This window comes from Manis javanica, chromosome 11, assembly GCF_040802235.1.
Source record: "Manis javanica isolate MJ-LG chromosome 11, MJ_LKY, whole genome shotgun sequence".
Classification (NCBI taxonomy): Eukaryota; Metazoa; Chordata; class Mammalia; order Pholidota; family Manidae; genus Manis; species Manis javanica.
Window position 1 is genome coordinate 12695409 of NC_133166.1, and position 19127 is coordinate 12714535.

The 19127-nt window shown below is 42.3% G+C and overlaps 1 protein-coding gene across 19 annotated transcripts in view; it reads left to right on the forward strand.

Annotated features, from left to right (window-relative positions):
• Nucleotides 1–19127, forward strand: part of DLG2 (discs large MAGUK scaffold protein 2) — a 1871010-nt gene that overhangs the window by 1713417 nt on the left and 138466 nt on the right. The gene's annotated exons all lie outside the window — the stretch shown is intronic.

The window sequence follows — 19127 nt, forward strand, 5'->3', positions numbered from 1 at the left end:
TCAGTTCTTTGCAGTTATATAATCTCTCTAGGTAACACAATTATGAGTGTGAAAAAAATGTTTTTAAGTGTTCCTCTGCACCATTGCTGCCAGTTTGGGACCGGAGAGCCTTGTGGAGGAGCAGGGACCAGCTCGCAGGATGACATCCTATGTACCAACAGATCTTTGTCAGTATTAAAAAATGGCAATGCTATTTTCACTTGCTGAATCCGTATTTTGGACCAGATGCTGTACTAGGTGTTTTCTGTCTATAGTAGCTCATCCTTCCAGTAGCTTATGCTAATTTAAAAATTAGCATACTGAGGTCACAGAAACTGCTTGCCCCAGATGTCAGGTCTAGTAAGCGGCAGGAATCAGGATAAGAATCCAGATCTGTTTGGTTCCAAATGCAATGCTATTTCTACCACCTTACCCAAGAAGTAGGTTAATACTTTCATTGCCTCAATCTTTCATTTGGGAACTAGGGATGGATTCTCATCTCCGTCTGCCTCAAAATTGCATTGCTCTTGACAACTGAAGTTTCTCAAAGAAGACCAATAGCCTAGGAGGTACTGTTACTGCACTGAACTATGGGTGGGATCCAGGCATTAAAGTTAATAGAATTACCAACCCACAAGTGGTTTATGATCCAAGTGACCCCAGAGTCACTTACAGTTCCCACAGGAACTTCTGGCCAAGCAAAACCAGTGAACTTTCATTCATATGTATTCACCCAGTTAATACTTTTCAAGCTTCTACTGTGCATCACCCATGCATGTTATCTGCACTGATAATGCAGATAAAGTGTACATTTTTAACGGGCTGTCTTGCCTAGTCTAATACATATATAATAGACAGCTTGTCTTGGGAGTTAAACTGCCCTTCCAATTTATAGGGAGCTTTCCAGCCACGGTGGTGCACTAGCAGGAGGAACAGTGAAAACAACAGCTCTGTACCTCTGAAAGAAGATTTTGGCAGCAACACCGTGTGCTGTACCCACTGAGGGCAGCGTCTGAATGCAAAGAGCAAAAGCACTTCGTTGTCAGGCAGGCTAGACTCAGCCCTCAGCTCTGACATTTAATAGCTGGCTATGTAATCTTAAATTACTTCATCTCTAAGAGCCTCAGGTCTACAACTGCAGTAAACCTGCCCATGAATTGGTTGTTTTCTTCACTCAGTTGTTTGACAATTATTTATGGAACATTAAATCAGTTAGGAAAACAGATAGCACCTTAATGTATTTTAAGCAAAAAGGGATGTAATTCAGGGTTTTAATGTGCTTCGAAATTGTTGAAAGGGGTAGAGGAGCAATAGTCAGGGGTCAGGGCAGCTGCAGCCAATTGGGAAACTTCAGGAATTCATTGGGCCATAATTTCTTGCATTCCTGTTACTGGAGACAACAGTGAACTGTGGAGTCTGAGGAAACTGTAAGAACCTCCAGCAATGGTTGTATTACAAAATCCTGTGTTAGCCACCACCCTTCCACATCCCAGAGCTCATGCAAGTTACTTTATCTGGAAGAATCTCAACTGTAACCCTGCTGACAGAGATTCTAGGGGTGTGGTTCTCGGGCTGCTAGCCCCTGGTGATATGATGAAGAGCACTGGGTGTGGGGGGGAGCTAGGGATGGGTGCTGAGGACCAACAGACTAAAGCCAGAACAAGCACCTCCCGTGTGCCAGGAATCGTTCTGCAAGGACAGGAGTGAATAAAGAGATGTGTTCCTATCATGTGGCTCACATTTAATTGTGGGAGATTAAATGAGCTAACGTATTAACACATTTCATAGAGCCAGGCACACAGTAGGTACCTTGGAAATAATTATTTCCTTCTTTTAAGTCCCACACTGGACCACTCTGTCCTCCATGAGATTTCTGACAAGGTAGATAGCTCAAAGATTAGAGAGGAAAGAGCTGAGGGTGCCTTTGGGTACAAATAGTCAGAGTTTCATTGACAGTCCCTGCCTTTTGCAGATAGAGCTTCCTTTTAGTTTGCATTGATTTTAAAGGCTATTTGGACATGCTTCAAAGCATATATTCACTCAGTCGATATTTAGACCAACTTCAAAGACTTTTATCAGTAGATATGTGTGTTAATGCAGTCCAAGTATATTGAAGTACAAATGTCCCATCTGTAGAGATACAAACATAGCCTCTTCACAGTGGGCATGAGGATGAGAGATGAACATGTCAGGGCATGCATTAGTATATTCATTTACATGACTGAGTCATTTATTTTGCCCTGAGGATTCGCCAGTCACCTTCAGATCTGTCTCCAACAGGAGGTCCCTCTGCTCTGCTTTGTTCCCTGTCATGAGCCGGACATGTAAGGTGCTGCTGATTCACTTCACGCCCCACTGAGGCAGCACTGCGGTACCCCTTGGAGTCTGCAGTGGCAGCTGTCTCGAGCATTTGCAGTGTGCCTTTGTCCTTAATTCAAGCTGTGTACCACAGTGGGAAGAGCATGCACTTTGGGAAAGTCATGAGAAGCATATGCTCAGGGAGAGATGGACAGAGAGACACAGAAGGAAGGAGAGAGGGACAGAGGGAGGGAGGTGAAATAGTATGAGTCTGTCACCTTTCTCTCTCTCTTCCCATCACTCCTTCCCACCGGCCCCCACCGCGCGCACACATTTATGTACCTCAACCCTTTCTCCTCCTGTCAATACTGCCTTGATCATTTTTATGTATGTCACCTTAAATGTCAGTGCATGACTTTATCTGTGGTCACATAGGAAGTGTTTCCATGGTGAAATATTATATTAAATGTGCTCCTCGTAGAAATGTCTCCTGAAGACTGTTACAGAAGCATGACACCTTATGTACAAATGTCACATGCCATCCTTGGGGCAGCATTACTGGGCTCAAGTGGATGGAGGCCAAAGAGCCTCAGGGCCCAGCGTCGTCTGTATCTTCACTTTTTGAATAGCCACGAATGTGGGCTTTGATGTGAAATTTCTGTTTTTATATGTTACCCCTTGGTTCATATCTCTGAAAGGCCCCTGAAGTCAAAGAAGACATAGCTGTGGATTGCAACATGGCTGGCATGCTGCTGATTTGTGACCAGCTTCCTAACATCTTCTGTTTACAGACACTGAACAGTGTTATTGTTCCTGTATACTCTCAGCACTTGGCAAAGAGCTCCTTGACGGCTGGGCTGTGTCTTATTTCTCCAAGACTATTGATTACTATGGTTCCCAGGACACAGACAATGTTCAGAAACAAAACAAAATAGAACAAAAAAACCTATGCTTTTACAGATTTTTTTTTCTTAGTGTGAGCCTCTATTATTTATTATTTACCCTCTAGAAAAATCTTTTGTGTCTTGGTGTTCATAGCTCTATAACATTTTTATTGTAAGGTCCTAATATGAGTCATCACAAGCCAGAATAGTAATCACTAATACTTGCATAAATATTTTAGTTTGCAAATGTGATAGTTAGTACTTTTAAGGAACTGGTAGTCTATCTGATGTAAGAAAAATAAGCAAAATTTATAACCACGTTCTTTGTCCTCCTTTTAGATTTGGTTTATTTGGACAAAGTATGGTGTAAGGAGCATGCCTAGAGGTTGTAGGGACAAATATGGGTTTAAATCCTGTCACTGTCATTTGTTAGCTGCGGGAACTTAGTCAACTCATTTCATTTGTCTGGGTCTTAGTTAACTCATGTGTAAGATGATAATAATAATATCCACCTCACAGGATAGGAGTAAGTCATCTTTGGCTTCTTTGACTTATTAAAGCCTATATGCACATAGGAAACTCAGCTGTATCCTTGCATTTTTAAAAGCAGAAATAAAAACATCTAGTACATATGGAAAAACAGAGAACTTTCCCATATTGGAAAATTTATATAGGCCAAAATTATAAAAATGGCATGGAATGTGTACACTTGTTATACAATCCTGGTGATTATTTTTATCATTATCTTTAATATTAGGCCTTTGACATAAATTGCAAGAGCTGATTCCTGGTGAGGTCTTTGACCTGGGAAACTGTAGTGCCTTCTGAGAGGAGGAGTCGGTTTCTGGAGGTCTGAATTCAGTCTTAACATGCTGATTCGTCCAAAGGACATCCGGAAGGAGGCTGCCGAGTTATGAAGAGAGATGCAAGGGGGAGGTGACCGAATGGGGGGCCGAGCATCCTCAGGGAAGGGTTAGAGACAGGCAGGGAGACCAGTAACAGAGGACTTCGGTAAGCACTTGGAAAATCGCATGGCTGCCTGGAATCACAGGAACCTTTTGGGTCCTCTTGAGCAGACATTTCAGTCTGGGGCAGGACCTGCACTTCAGGACTCAGCATATGAGTCCAGCATTTGAGAGAGGCCCTCCGAGGACCGCAAAAGGAAAAGGCATGGCAGGATCTCTTCACAGTTTACAATCAGATAGGCCACACTGCGTGGTGATGCAATTCAGTGTAAGATCAATACTCTACAGTTGAGTATGGGGTCACCTTTACCAACGGTGGGCTTTGGAGATTTGGAGAAGGGAGAGAAGTGATTCATCCATGGTCTTGCAGTGTATGGACTAAAGGCCAGGCTCTGGAGCCAGAATGTCTACGATGAAATCCCAGCTCAGTTGCTTACTCAGCTTTTCTGCTCCTCAGCTCCCTTGTCTATAAAATGAAGATAATGTCTTCTACACAGGGTCGTTGTGTGCGAAGGAAGACAGAGCTTCACTGGTGTGCCGAACCGGATGAATAAGATCTTGAAAAGGAAACCAAACCTATTGGCCTGGCAGGCGAGCAGCCTTGCAACACCTGGGGGAAATAATTACTTGGAGGAAAGATTGAGGAGTAGGGTAGAGAAGAGTAAAGGGAAAAAAACCCACGCAAGTGGTGTATGAGCAGGTACTTTTCACTCTGTGTACAGAGAGGGTATTTGGTTCCTGCAAGACCCTCTAGTTTGGATGTGCGTCAAGAATAGATAAGGAATAGGGGGCAGGGGGTTCCTGGTTCTCAGTCTCACCGATCCCTGTTTGCCTCAGTTTTGTCATCTGTAAAAATGAAATAATAGCACCTACCTCATAGATTTGTTAAGACTGAATGAGTTTATGCACGTAAGCACTTAGAATGTTGTCCAACACAGTAAATGGTCAAAACGTGTGCTGTTACAGGCATGCCTTGTTTTATTGTGCTTTGCAGATATTGAGTGTTTTACAAATTGAAGGTTTGTGGCAACCCCTAATCAGGCAAGTCTATGAGCATCGTTTTTCCACCAGCATTTGCTCACTTCCTCCGTGTCGCATTTTGGTAATTCTCACAATATTTCAAACTTTTTCATTATTGTATCGGTTGTGGTGCTCTGTGAGGAGTGATTATAGCTCACTGAAATCTCAGATGATGGTTAGCATTGTTTAGCCATAAGTTATCTTTTCATTAAAGTAGGTACATTGGTTTTTTTTTCAGGCATAATGCTATGGCACACTTAATAGCTTACGGTATTGTGTAAACATAACTTTTATGTTCACTAGGAAACAAAAGAGTCAGTGACTCGCTTTATTCCGATGTTGGCCGTATCGTGGTGGTCTGGAGCTGAGCGCACAGCATCTGTAAGGGATGCCTGTGTTATGACTATTGTCCCAAAGTCATTTAGTGTGTCCCTAACATTGATCGTGAACTGTGACAGGCGCTGAGATGTAGAGGTAAGGGAACTTGTGGGCGGCCAAGGCAATACAGGGCAGCAGCTGAGAATACAGCATCCAGACACATGGACCCGGATTCATTCTGGAATCCATCCTTTCTTCTCTTGCCACAGTAAGACCCTCGTGTGGCCATTCATACAAGTCCTTATTTAGAAGATAAAGGATGATGCTCATTTGTTCTGAGCAAACACCTACTTCTGTAAACTGGGGTTGATGCTAATACCCACTACAGGGTTTAAGGGAGAAGAAGTGGGGTTCATCTCTATATAAAGCAGTGAGTATAGTTTCTGGCATGTAATAAATGCTCAATCCTGAAAAGATGGAAGAAAATACTATAGAGAGGTGGTAAAACTTGAAGATGCATAAAAGGTGGGGGGCTGGAGAACATAGGCAATTCCAAGACTTTGTAAGGGAGAAGATATTTTTTTAAAGTCCTTTGTTACATGTTTGTTCAGCAATGTTCTCAAGCAGTAGAGCAAATTGTGGGCAAGAAGGTGGGACACGCTTGGCAAAGGTGAGTTTTACTAAGCTGAAGTATCTATTGTTTCAAGCAAGAAAATGTATTGCAAATCATTTCCCATACCAGAAAATGAAAGTCCAGTGGTGTCAGTTACCATTGCCAAATACATTTTAGTTACTAAGAAGAACTATGTTTATTATCATTATAATCCTGTGAAGCTGAGAACAGACTTAACCTTTGGTCTTTTTGCTGGAGGTTGGAGAGAATTTAACATAATTATGGTTAGTTGGACCCATGATTTTGCACAATCATTTTTTTCTCTTCTCATGTGTTTGTAGGAGATTTACATTATCACAGTAAAGCTTCCTTTTTTTAGGAAGTAACAAGATGTCTGTGTGTATGTCCCTACCCTTCTTAAGAAAACAGAACCATAAAAATCTTTCAAAAATGCTTTAGACACAGAACATATCCAGTTTAAAAATCTTTGGGGGTTTCACTGTCAACAAACAAGAAAAAGGAAACACTATGCAACTGGACTCTAGTTAAGAGATCATACAGATGTAATAGAAATAGCTGACACTGGGGTGGGGAGCACTTTCTGCTAAGTGTCTCCCACCCCTAGCAGGAATCCTGTCGTTTGCCCATAGTATGCCTGTCATCAGGCAATCTAGGCTGGTATGGCTACTCTCCTATTTCACAGAGACTTAATGACTTACTCAACATCACACAGCATAGCCACAACTTCCCTCTGCAGCCATGTTTTCTTAGGTCTGTGTGTTCGTGAAAGAAACCTGAGTTTATTTTCTGTTGGCACCTGTGAGTGTCCTGTTGGCCTCATGCCTCTGGTAGTGAGGAAAAGATCGTAAGGGCAGAATATATGTAAAAGCATGGATACTATTGGTAAGCAACAGTGGAATGGAGGCAAAGTTTACTGATGAGATTGACCAAGGAAATTACGGGTAAACCAAAAGTTAAACATAGTGTGAGCCTGGGAGAAAATCTGAATGGCAGAGGTGAGACTAGAACCTATGTCTCTTAGATCCTGGGCTAACGACCAACAAATGCATCTCAGCCTTTCATCGGTACTATGTCTGTGACTTACTCGTGTGGTTTCTCACATCACCTCTAATCATGAGGCTCGTGAGCTAGGGAAATCTATTCAAGAGGTCTATCCTTTTCTTAATCTAATTGACTCAGCATGCCAAGTACTACAATATTTAATGCCTTTTCATTGGACTTTTAGCAGCAAGAAACCACAGACAGAACGAGACAAATCCTAGTGTAAATGTTATAACCCGGAGCTAGGGGAACACAGGGAAAGAACAAGTCTAGCTGACGGAGGCTTCATGAAACCGTGCCTGGAAGAGGGGCATTTGTACTGGGTCTTGGAGCATAAGTAGGATTTCAGGAGGTACTAATGTAACAAGTGGGAGAGGCCTTGTAGGGAGAAGCCTAGAGGTGGGAAAATGTGTGCATTTTGCAAATTCTGCCTCCTGGGGCTGAGAGCAGGGGGAACAAGTGGTGGAAGGAAAGATGTTGGCTTCTGCGTTAGCGAGTGCAAAGCAGTGTGGGGATGAACCTAAGAATCATTATCCAGTGTTGGCATTGTGTCCATCTGACCTTGGTGCCACATGTCAGTATTTTAATTCATGGGTGGCATCTAAGGTACAACAAAATGTAGCTTTATAGCCTGCATTGGGACCAATGCATTCCATTAGGAAGGAGGAGAGGTAGGGAGGGAGGGGAAATGATTTTCCTTGAGGAACAAACTGGTAATTCACTTGAGAAAACACTGACTATAAATAAATTTCCATTTCAGAACAAATTCTGGCCCAGAGAATACCAAGTTTCCTCTATCCCTCCTCCGGCCATTCTTCTCTGCCTTCCATCCCCCAAGCCCTACTCTGCTAGGGAAGGGAGGTAGGCAGAAAATGAGAGTCAGGCTAGGGAGGGGACCTCTGAGTGCTACCTGGTTTCCTGTCCCATCTGCAGAGGCTGTGGAGCCTAGCGGGCAGCTCAGATCAGGGCCTTCCCAGGAGAAGATACGGTGGAAAGTCCCTGAGGCTCTGCAAGAGTCTCTGTCACCTGGAGAGCTTCAGCCAGGCCTGGCTTTATGGTCCCCGTAGCCACCTTTCGTGCAAGCAGAGGTACAGGTTTTAGAAAGTCGTATTACATGGGAATGGAATTTTGCTGGAAATGGATTCCTTGGTGACTCTTAATGAGTGTCACCCTGATGACCATTCAGGCTTGTGTTCGTCATGCCATCTGTTTGCATTTCTGAGTTCTCTGCACAGCCAGCAAGGACTGCGAGATGTTCCCCCGATCAGTGTCATCGCAGGCATGTTACAGGCCAGATGAACTGGGCACTGACCAGGGTGCCTTTGTGCCAGAGCCTCTCCTAGAAAGTCACAAATGCAGAATTCCTACAGCACTGTTTATGTGTCCTTGAAAGGATGCCAGGGTTTGGATGAGCACAGGTTCCCAAAGCACTATGGTGCCAACAGCTCACTGCTGAGACAGTAAAATAGTATCTAACCGCAGTTCAGCAAAAAAACATATACTAGAGCAATGGACTAGACCCTTTTGGTTTTTAGTTTAGGCAGTGAAACTTTGACAGTCTATCTGGGGTATGAGTGGTAGCCAGCATATAGGGGTGTAGGGAGCTGTGACGTGGCCTTAATTGACCTATTCACACTGAATTTTCTCTTCTTTAAAGATATCGAATGTGAATAACAAAATCACATCTCTTAAGACTCCTTTGAATTTACATTATAGTTCTTTTAAAACCACGCAAGTGCATGTACCCATAAATCAACCCCCAGGGTTAAAGAGCAACAGCTGTGAGGTCTGGACAGGGAGTGGGACTTGTCCCCCTGCCCCCAAAGCATGACCCAATACGAGTGCTCCAGTTGGCCATCCCTGCAGCTTAGCTTTTTCCGAGCAGGAAATGCTGGGTAGATTGTGTGAAGCCAGTAACATCGATCCTATCCTGCTCGTGATCTGTACTGCATTTCCTGAAAACCTGAATAGGAAACATCCATGTGCATGTTTATTGCATGTGCTTCTTTTCTTATGTTCCTTCCTTCATTTATTCAACGGACATTTATCTATTTATCTAAAGTGGATTATATGCTAGGTACTGAACCAGGTGCATCGGCTCTGTTTTTAAATGGTCATGTCCTAGTCTTTAGTGGTATGGGACAGAATAGACATCCATCACAATACAGTCTGGTGATAAGTGCCAAAATGGGGAGAAGCATCCGATGCCTTTGTGGAAGCACAGAGATCACCTTATTTATTAAGTAAGCATCTACTTGATGCCAGCCCAGATAGGCATGAAGATCACCGCCCACCCTCCCATAGACTGGGATCTCAGCACCCTGCTAAGAAACGTAGATGCAGTTGCCTGTGATAATTGTTCCCCTTGTTCTGGGCCAGGACCAATCCTCAAGCCATACCCCCCATGTCTGCCATCTCCAGGTGTTCCCAAGCTGACCATACAAGTCAGATACTGGGACCAAGTTCTTATCCCCTCATGAATGTGTCAACTAGCTATTAGCACTATCCTAAGGAAATGCAGCAATACATTAAAATAAAATGATTTTTCTTATCTCAATTTCTGTAAGTATTTTTAAGCAGCCACTAAATACAAACCTCTGAGCTGAGGCATTTGGTGTTGGAGGGCTAGCTAGGTCATGTCGCCTCTCCTTGTCAGAGAGTGTCCTCCCGGAAGGAAGAGAGCTCACTGGTGACCATCAAGTGCAGAGTGGGGTAGAATGAGGCCAAAAGAGCCTGAATACCGGCCAGCAAAGCCGCGAGGTGGGGGTTTAATTGTGGAAGTGAAGCATCTGCCTGTCACATTTGGGAGCAAGGTTTAAAAGACAAAGTCCTTTTTTTTCCCCTTTGGAGAATGGGGCTCTTAGACGTCCTGCATGAGTGCCATGGACGTCATAACAGAGTGCTCTCTGAGGGTGCAGTGAATGAAGCTGCTTGATTTTGACCAGAAAAATCAGGAAATGCTTAGATGGAGAAGTGGATGTCTTACTGCGTCCTGAAGACTGGTTAGAATGTCATCACAGAGAGGAATCATCCCTGTAAGGGGAGGAAAAGTCAGGATTAAAAGAAATTAGAAGGGGAAAGTACAAATTATGCTCCAAAAACATTTGGTGCCCTTGCAGCATTGTAAGGGAGGGTTGCCAGCAGGTGTTAGGCAGAAAGGGAGTCAAGCACCACAGCACAAGAGCCTTGAATGCCAGTCTAGCACATTTTAGCCATTCTCTGATTCTAATTCTAATCTAGAGACAGAGTCCAAAAATGTCTTTTAATTCAGTTGGTAAAAACTGCGTCATATAAGTGGGAGAGATGGCAATAAAGATAGAAGACAATAGCTGCTTCGGGACCTCCCAGTCTGGTGGGAACGGTGTTAGGCGCAGAATCCTGTAAATCTGGCCTTCTGAAATGCAAGATTCACCAGTTTTCCTTTTCAGTTCTGTTTCTACCTCTCTGTGTGGTTTATTTTCCTGTTCCTTGGATATGCATGGTCACTTCCATTAACTGATGAAATATATTTATTTCTTTGTAAAAATGGCCCCCCAAAGAAATTACTCTTGTGATACAAAGAAGTGACTCATATTTTACTGGATTTTATGAGTGGACGTGACATGTATAGTGATTGTAACAAATCTAGGACTTCTCGGGTGGCCCAAGGTATAGGCTGCTTTGATTTATGGACAAAATGTATTTAATTCAGGACCAGGAAAAGTTGTGGTAACATGCATAGGAAAGATTCATGCTGATCAAGAGGACTTGCTGAGGACCCTTGAGCGGCAGAGAGGAGAAGCTGTCGCTGACATTTGTGAGTTGTGTCCTCTGTCTCCGGAGTAGGTGAGAACAAGGGAGATGCCCTGTAAACCCACTGATATTATGAGTCCCCTGTCAAGTTGGTTCAGTTTGTAACTGTTGTATTTGTAGTTATAATAATCTGGCCCATGATGGAAAAGTTACTGTCTTCCCTATGTTGTTCAGGTAGTTTCTAATGTTGCCTATCATTTTTTGTCCACAGCTCAAGTAGCGTACACCGCTGGAAGTCACCTTGAGCCTCAGTTTTCACACAGGTGCATTGGGATGAGAATATATTTCACACAGTTCCTGAAAGGATTAAAAGAGAACACATATAAAGCTCACACGTATGAGCTAGTCATTAACAACATTGGAGGCATATGAAACTCCAAAAGAAAAGCCTGAAGAAAGAAAATTAGAATATAGTTTATTAGTTCTAATCAAAGAGGGCTCAGTTCTTACCAAAGGGACAACCCACCCATAATATGACAGCCTAGAAGGGCTGCCCCCAGGTCGCGTTAATTGTTAATCAAACCACAATTTAAGACACACACTTAAAAAGTACACAGCTACATTTCAAGCACTATCATCTTAATAATCATATTTCATATTTAATAATCATATTTCACAGTGAATAATTAGCTTTTTAATCTTGGTCCTCTCCCTCTTTTCAACAGTAGGCAGAGAAATAAAAGAAGTGCAGGCTGCTGCCAGATAGATTCCCTCCTACATCATCTGCAGTCACTGCTTTGTGGCTCCAAGATAGGGTACAGTTGCACCACAAAGATTCCAAAAAAGAACAGCAGAACACCACTTGTACAAGTTTCTAGCATTCTGAGGTAAACAGTGATGATTCTACATTTCAACTGAGGCATAGCTTCTCTCTGCCATGAAGAATGCAGTTCTCTGCAAGAATCAGATTTGATTAGGCCAACAGGAACTGAATTTGTAGACTTGTGTAGATTTCAGGTGGTCTGTTTCTTGCTTTCTACAGGGATACTGACATCCCATTTTTCCAGGGCTTCCTCCAACCAGAAGGCATGTTCTTAGATGGCTAATGTGACCTTGATAACTCTGAGCCAGGTGGGAGAAAACTCCGAACAGGATCTAATTCTTTAAATGTGTTTTGGAAATAGAGTTTACTTCTCTCCCCGTTAGATGCTCTTTATTTAGAACCAAACAGCATTACAAATTTGACTTCCTGGAGCATGCTCCTTCTGGTTAGTAATTTAAACTACAATAAATTCAATATACTGGATGCTTTCTTCTTCTGTTTTCTCCTCTTTCTTCTTCACTTCCTCGTCCTCTTTTTCCTCATCATCACCACCTTTATCAGATACTGATAACAGAGCAACTCTACGAAAAAGTTACTCTGACCACTATGTTGTCCTCAATTAGCCCAGAAGTCCCAACTAAACCCTGAGTACATAAAAGACATAAACAATTTGATCACAAACTAATTTTCAATTTAATTTGAGAAGAATGGGCATTTTGGGGGCACCACCTTGTGTAGGTCTTTTATATATGTCGTCATGTTTATACACCAGTCTTGTGATTATAGTTGGCATTATTTCCAACTCAGAGAAGCTAAGTAATTTGCTCCTGGTCACCCTAGGAGTAAATATATACATCTGGGATTCCTTCTGAAATTATTTTGGCTTCACACTCTGTGTTATTTGATTCCATTGATGATTATTGTGCACCTAATATACATTAGGTACTATGGTAGTCAGTACCCTGTCAGTATCTCCCACTGGTCGAACCTAGTTGGAAGTCATTTTTCAAGGGAGTGTAATGCAACTTGATTTGCATTAAGTCAGTCCTTTTGATATAAAAGCAGAAAAAGTGTGAGAATTGGATATGAGAGGATATGATCAACATGCAAACTGAATCTCAAGAAAACCTGGACTAAAGTTCTTGCTTGAAGTTAAGTTTGTACTGGTTATTCCTACATCATCTCCTCAGTTTCGTCCAAATATCCAGATACTCCTTTGCATAAAAACAACTTCCCCCTCAGCAGGTTCCTTATACCCTGAGTCATTCATAATGGCATTATTCACTGTATATGATTTCAAGATTGCTTTCCTGACCATGCCCTGGAATTCCTTACTAGCTACCTTCTAGCTCCAGGAACACATAGAAACTGGGCAAAGCTGGGGCTGGTGGGACATGTATTCACTAGTGATTGTGCAAGATAGCAGGACTAGAGAATAGATTGTCCTGCAGGAAAAATGCCTTTTTTTCACAGTGGATTTTGGTCAAATTCTAACTATCCAGAGCACACTTAAAAATTATTACCACGGTTCTTATTCTTACAAGCTGATGCTTTACATGCACCACAAAGCCTCCTTCCACTGAGCCCCAGAGTTGTGCCAGGACTCTAATCCACCCTTTTGCCAGACCTATGACACCATCCTAATTGGATTTTAATTTCCTAGTAACTTGCAGCAGTACACTGAGTTCAGTTCATCACAGCCCTGAATAGAGATGCAGACAAAACAGAGCTCCCCGTCCTTGGCCTTGAGAGCTTCCGCCTCTTCTTCCCCTTCCCCCACCCCTGCCCTCTCCCCTTCTCTTCTTTCCCCTCTTCCTCCTCCTCCTCCTTTTCTTCCTCCTCCTTCTTTTTCGACTTTAAAAGGTGAAAATGAAGTTGTAAAGAATTATATGGGGCATCCTGTTCATCCTTCACCCCACCTCCCCCAGTGTTGACATCTTGCATCACAATAGTAGAATATCAAAACCAGAAAATTGCCATCGCTACAATCCACAGAGAAGGTGCTTCATTTTATAAGTTGTAGAGGGTGCCTCAGGGTTGGGGATGGCGGTGGTTGGCAATGTGGTAGTAATAATAATCCTGTATATTCACACAGTGATTTTATACTTTTCAAACCTCTTTTACCCATTCTCAAGAATGCATGGATTCTATTAGCAACTTTATCACTCAGCCAAGGGTTGCTGATAACCTCAGTTTTACTTAGTAACTGAAAAGCCACAGAGTTCGTTGTAAGTGGGCTGCTTTCCATCTTCTCCTAGAGTGACACTGACAGCAAGTCACCCCATCAAAATGTCGCTCAGTCGCCTTTGTTCTGCACTTCCTATTGACTGGAGAGGATTTCTCCTCCTCGGAGGCGGAAGAGGCTTGACCCTGTGCCTTTACACAGCTGCCCCCTTTGGTTTGATCTGCCTTCTGCCAGCCCTACACCTCCTCCTCTTTGCTTCCTCCACCTCTAAGATTAAGCCGTGGTGTTCGCGCCCCTCAAACACCATCCCCTTTGTACCTCCTCTCCAGCGGGGTTGGATACCCCTCCTCTGTACCGATACAGCTTTTTGTTCATGTCTGTGTTGTTGCCTATATTCTCTAATACATAGTGAGTTCTTTGAAGATGGAGATTAAATTGTCTAAGCCTTTATTTCTATCTGCAGCACATTTTCTAAATGGATGGATAGATGGATGAATTCATGGAATAATTCTACGTCAATCTGGGAAGATAGGAAAGCTATAACTGAATGAAAGATATGAAAAAAATGAACCCTAGATAAACTCCTCTTGAGGTCTCCTGGACTTTAGATGTTGCAAAGTTTAGAGTACAGAACCCGTAATGACGGCAGAGCGGGGGTCTATGTGATCTTGACAACGTAGACTGATGACAGAGCACCAAGATTAAATTTAAGAGAGTAAAATATAAACTTTGAGATTCCTTTTAAAAACGGCAGTGTGAATTCCTGCGTATATCTCTGTTCCTTTCCAAAACTCCACCAAAATAACAATTAAGGAACTTAAGCAGGTATAAATCTATGAGATCCAAGTCTTGACAACACATGTGGGAAATATGAACAAAATTTTGGAAGTGGGACGGAAGACAGTTGAGTAGGAAATGACTTAACAGAGCTGGAAAAGCACAAACCCAAAGTTTTACAAGAGGGTGAGATAATAGAAAAAATAACCTGTGGACTCCGATGCTATTTCCAGATAGACAGTGTGAGAATACCAGTAATTAATATACTTAAGGAGATGAGCTATCCATGAATTAAGAACAGGAAACTGTTAAAAGGGAGACTCTAGAGAAGAAGGAGCTTTTGCACATTTCCATGTGTTGGTATCACGTTGGTTACAGGGGGACCCCCTGGGAGAAGGGCAGCAGGACAGTGTAATAGAGGGCCCAGGAGAAGTCAGACCCTGGATTTTTCCATTCACGCACACATACTTGTACTTGGCAAACATTTCCCCTGTGATTACAGGAGCCAGCCAGATACTCCCAGTTCTGGAAATGAAGGTGCCAGAAATGAGTAGCAGGAGACCAAGCCATCAGGCGCTGGGGTGGATGGAGACAAATAACCCAAATAAAATGCAGTGTTGAGTGGCATGAGAGAGGGTGGCAGAGACTAGCAGAAAGGGTCCAGAAACGGTCTGAAGGGGAAAAGCGACAGCATGTGAATTGGGAGGGGGGTTTACCTAAAGACAAGGAGACCAGAGAAAATGAGCACTTTCCTTCCCTCCTTTCTCCCTCCCCACCTCTCTGTCCCTTCCTTTGCTGTTCCTTTGCTGTTCCTTTCCTTCCTTCCTTCCTTCCTATCTGAAGAGCACTATAGGGGATAGGATTTGTTCAGCTTTAGGAGATAAAATTGGAAAAGAAAAATGAGTTAAATAACATCTCAAAATGGAAAAGAAACTAATCAGTGTGAGCAAGGGTTATTAAGCTCCTGTTCAAAACTGGCTTCTGTGTGAGAGGTGTTCTTTTCCCATCCTCTCGTGTACTGATCTGCTCAGAGACCTGACTAGAGACCTGCTGGGGATCTGTTGCAGTTCTCTGGGGGGCAGAGTGGGCTTGGTGAGGTTTTGTGGATCTGTTAATTCATTCTAAAATAGGGCAGACATAACTAGACTGTATTAAAAAGGGCAGTTTCTTGAATTGATCTATAGAAACCAATTCTGTTTGAGTTTAAATAAGGAGAAACTTTTTTGGAATACATGAATTTCTGGCTCTTGAATTGGAAGCACAAATACTATCCCAAAGCAAGCCCCGCAGATATTTTCCAGGCCCAGACAAAAAGAGATGGAGAATAAACTTGCCAGCAAATAATAATTGAAAGAACTAATGTGGCTGTACTGGAACAACCCCCAGAATTGGGCTTCAGTCATGCTACATCTTCCAAGTTTTTAGCCTTTCACTGTGCAAGCTTCAAATAATGACACCAGGCTCTGAGTCAGCTTTCTGATCCTCACCCTCATGGTTCAGATTAGAGTCTAATTTTAAGAGCTACTCCTACACCTCCAGAGGCAACATGCTTGGGATTTCTTCCTAAATTATTAATCAAGAGGAAAGATACATTTGCCTGATTCAGTTCCACAGGGATCAATTTTCCTGTAGCATATTTTTATTTATTTGTGCATAAAAGTCAACTTTAATGGTTACTTACTTTTACTATTAACAATTTTTTCCATGGGTCTCAAGGGCAGAATGATCAGACTAGTATGTGTTTCACACAAGGCTACCTAACTATAGTTACCCCGCCATCTCCATCTGTAACAATTCCATAGGCCCAGGAAGGACCTAGTTTATAAATTGCTTCCGATGTTAGAGCTTATCTCCTGGTACTCCCATCCCCTGGGAGAAAGTCTGGCTTGAAAACAATGGACTGTAATGATGTCCCCTCAAATTCAATGTGTTCCAACATGGACTCTATGTATTTTCCTTGCTTTAACTGATGGCACCTCCTTTTCTATTCTCAGTCAGTTATGCAAGCTAGAAACCTGAGAGAACCCCGGACATGTCCACTTTTTCATATGAGACATTGACTTAATCAGCAAAGCCTCTTATTTACACCATCCAAATGTCTGTCTCCTCCATTCCTGCTCTCCTCACCATCTCTCACGTGGACCACTGAAAGGGACCCCTAAGTGGCCTCCAGGTTTCTGATCTCTCTGCTGTCACTGTCTAGTCTTTCTATCAGAATGCTACTGACAAGGTGGCAAATATATAATAGCTCTCAAAAATCATTCAGTGGTTCCATATTGTCTTTGTTTTGGAGATCAAATTTTCTTAGCAAATGACCAGTGCACAGAAGGCAGTATAGGGTTACACTTTGTCCTTAAAGGACAATGCCAATTTCATATAAGCAGCAAGTTCTTCACTTTCTCATAGATCTTTTGCCAAGAATAAGGGTAGTAATTGTATAGAAAAAAAAAAAGAGTGAAATAAGCAAAACAAATTTTTTTTTCTGAGCCATGGAAATACCTAAACTGAGCATGAAATTGTTACCATAAATTGTGCTGAGGAAGTTCTGTTCAGCTCCTGTTTGTGTGTTTGGAAGCTGTGGGTAATTTCCCATTATGTAATTTTTCTGGTTGCATGCCATGAAAATCTTGCAATACCAAGATGTTAAATAGGAACACATGTGGCATCTCAAGGAGTAAAAGATAATCTTACGATAGGAGAAGAATCTAGCTAGGTGATTGTAGGATTCAAAAATGAACAGTTCTGATGAGAAAGAAGCAAAGGTAAATAGTTCTCTCCATCCTATCTCTAGTGATTCTTCCTGTCACCTCAATTAGAAAATTAAAATTACGTGAGTAGAAAAGCCATGGAGGAAGAGATTGTATTTATGAAAGTCTCAACATTTTCCAAACAGCTAGATCCCTTTTTTTATCAGGTGAGGGAGAAATAGTCACATGGGCATCTCCCCTCCATCAATCATCAAGCATTTCCCAAGTACCTACTACATTCCTCACAAAGGGTAAGCAAGTGCTTACAGATAATTAAATCATATCATGTATGTGAAGTGCTGCAATATTAATTGGGGAAATATTAATTGAAGTCGATGGAAGGACCTACCGCAGCACGGGGAGCTGAGAAAGTGCTGCTGAAGACAAAATGGGAATGATGAGAAATTTGATGCAGACTGATGGGAAAGACATTCCAGGAAGAGGAAACAGCATGGACGATGTTCTGCAGCCAGGAGACAATGGAACCGAGACACTCCCAAAAGCTAGAATCTGAAGGAACCAAAAGAGAGGGGAGGTTAAAGAAGAGATGAACTGAGGTGCTAAGCAGGGGCCTTTTTTTCTTTATTAAGAACTGCAGGTAGCAATTCTTCATATAAGACCTTGAGTTAATGTGTGCAAGGGCCACTACCTTTTAATCATTTTATCACTGGTATCTAGAATAGAGCTTAGCCACGGTTGATGCTCAAGAAATGTGCACTGAGTGAACAGATGCATTTGAGTAGCAGAGTACTTTCATGGCCGTTTGTTCAGTTAAATCTCAAAAGGATGCTAGGTCTGGGTGTACTATGCCTATTTTACTGCAAGGAAACCAGGGCTCAGAGTGACACATCTGGAGGTGCCCTAGTGGAAGAGCCAGCAGCCAGGTCCTGTCCGTCCCAGCCCACTGCAGAGTTAGAATGATTGACATAGTGTTGTCAGCTTTTGAATTTTAATTTCATGAAATTAGGATGTTCCATCTTTTTAAATAATCAATTAAAATTTTTCTATTATGAACATTTCAAAGAGATACAAAAATAAAGAGAATGGTACAAAGAATGCTCATGCATATTCAGTAATAGTCAAGAGTTTGCCTATTTTACTTCATTTATCACTTAAAATGTTTTCTTGGCTGATATATTTTAAAACAAATTCCAACACTATCTCTTTTTATCCCTACAATGTTCAGAAACTGTAAAGAGAGAAGAGAGAACATTGTCTTATATTACCACAGTTTTATTATCACCCCCACCAGAATTAAAAATAATCCTTGTTACTATCTAATATGCCATCTGTAATGACTTAAAAACTTCTTTTTCTTAATAAGGATCCAAGCAAGGACTATCCATTACATTTGGTCGTTATCCCTCCTAAGTATAAGAAGGACATTTTAACAAGAAAGTAAGAATGACATACCTTTAAGGACAAAAACAAACCTCACGGTCTGTTATGCAAGTTTAGATTTATGACAGGCTCTCAACCCAGCCTTATTTTTCTCTGCCATGCCTTGGCCCTGCTCTCTGCAGTTACTGCTGGGAACCCCTGTACCAAATTCTTGCAGATTCAGGGCTATCAGAGTCAAAGCTGATTGCCCGCTCTCCTGAGCAGCTACTACCTCCTTGTAAGCTGGGTTAAGCGCCCAGCCTCTGCCGGTTAGAGAGAGGGCTGCAACATGAACCTGCCGGGCAGCCTCAACTCCGGACCCCCTGTACCGACAGAAACCTGCC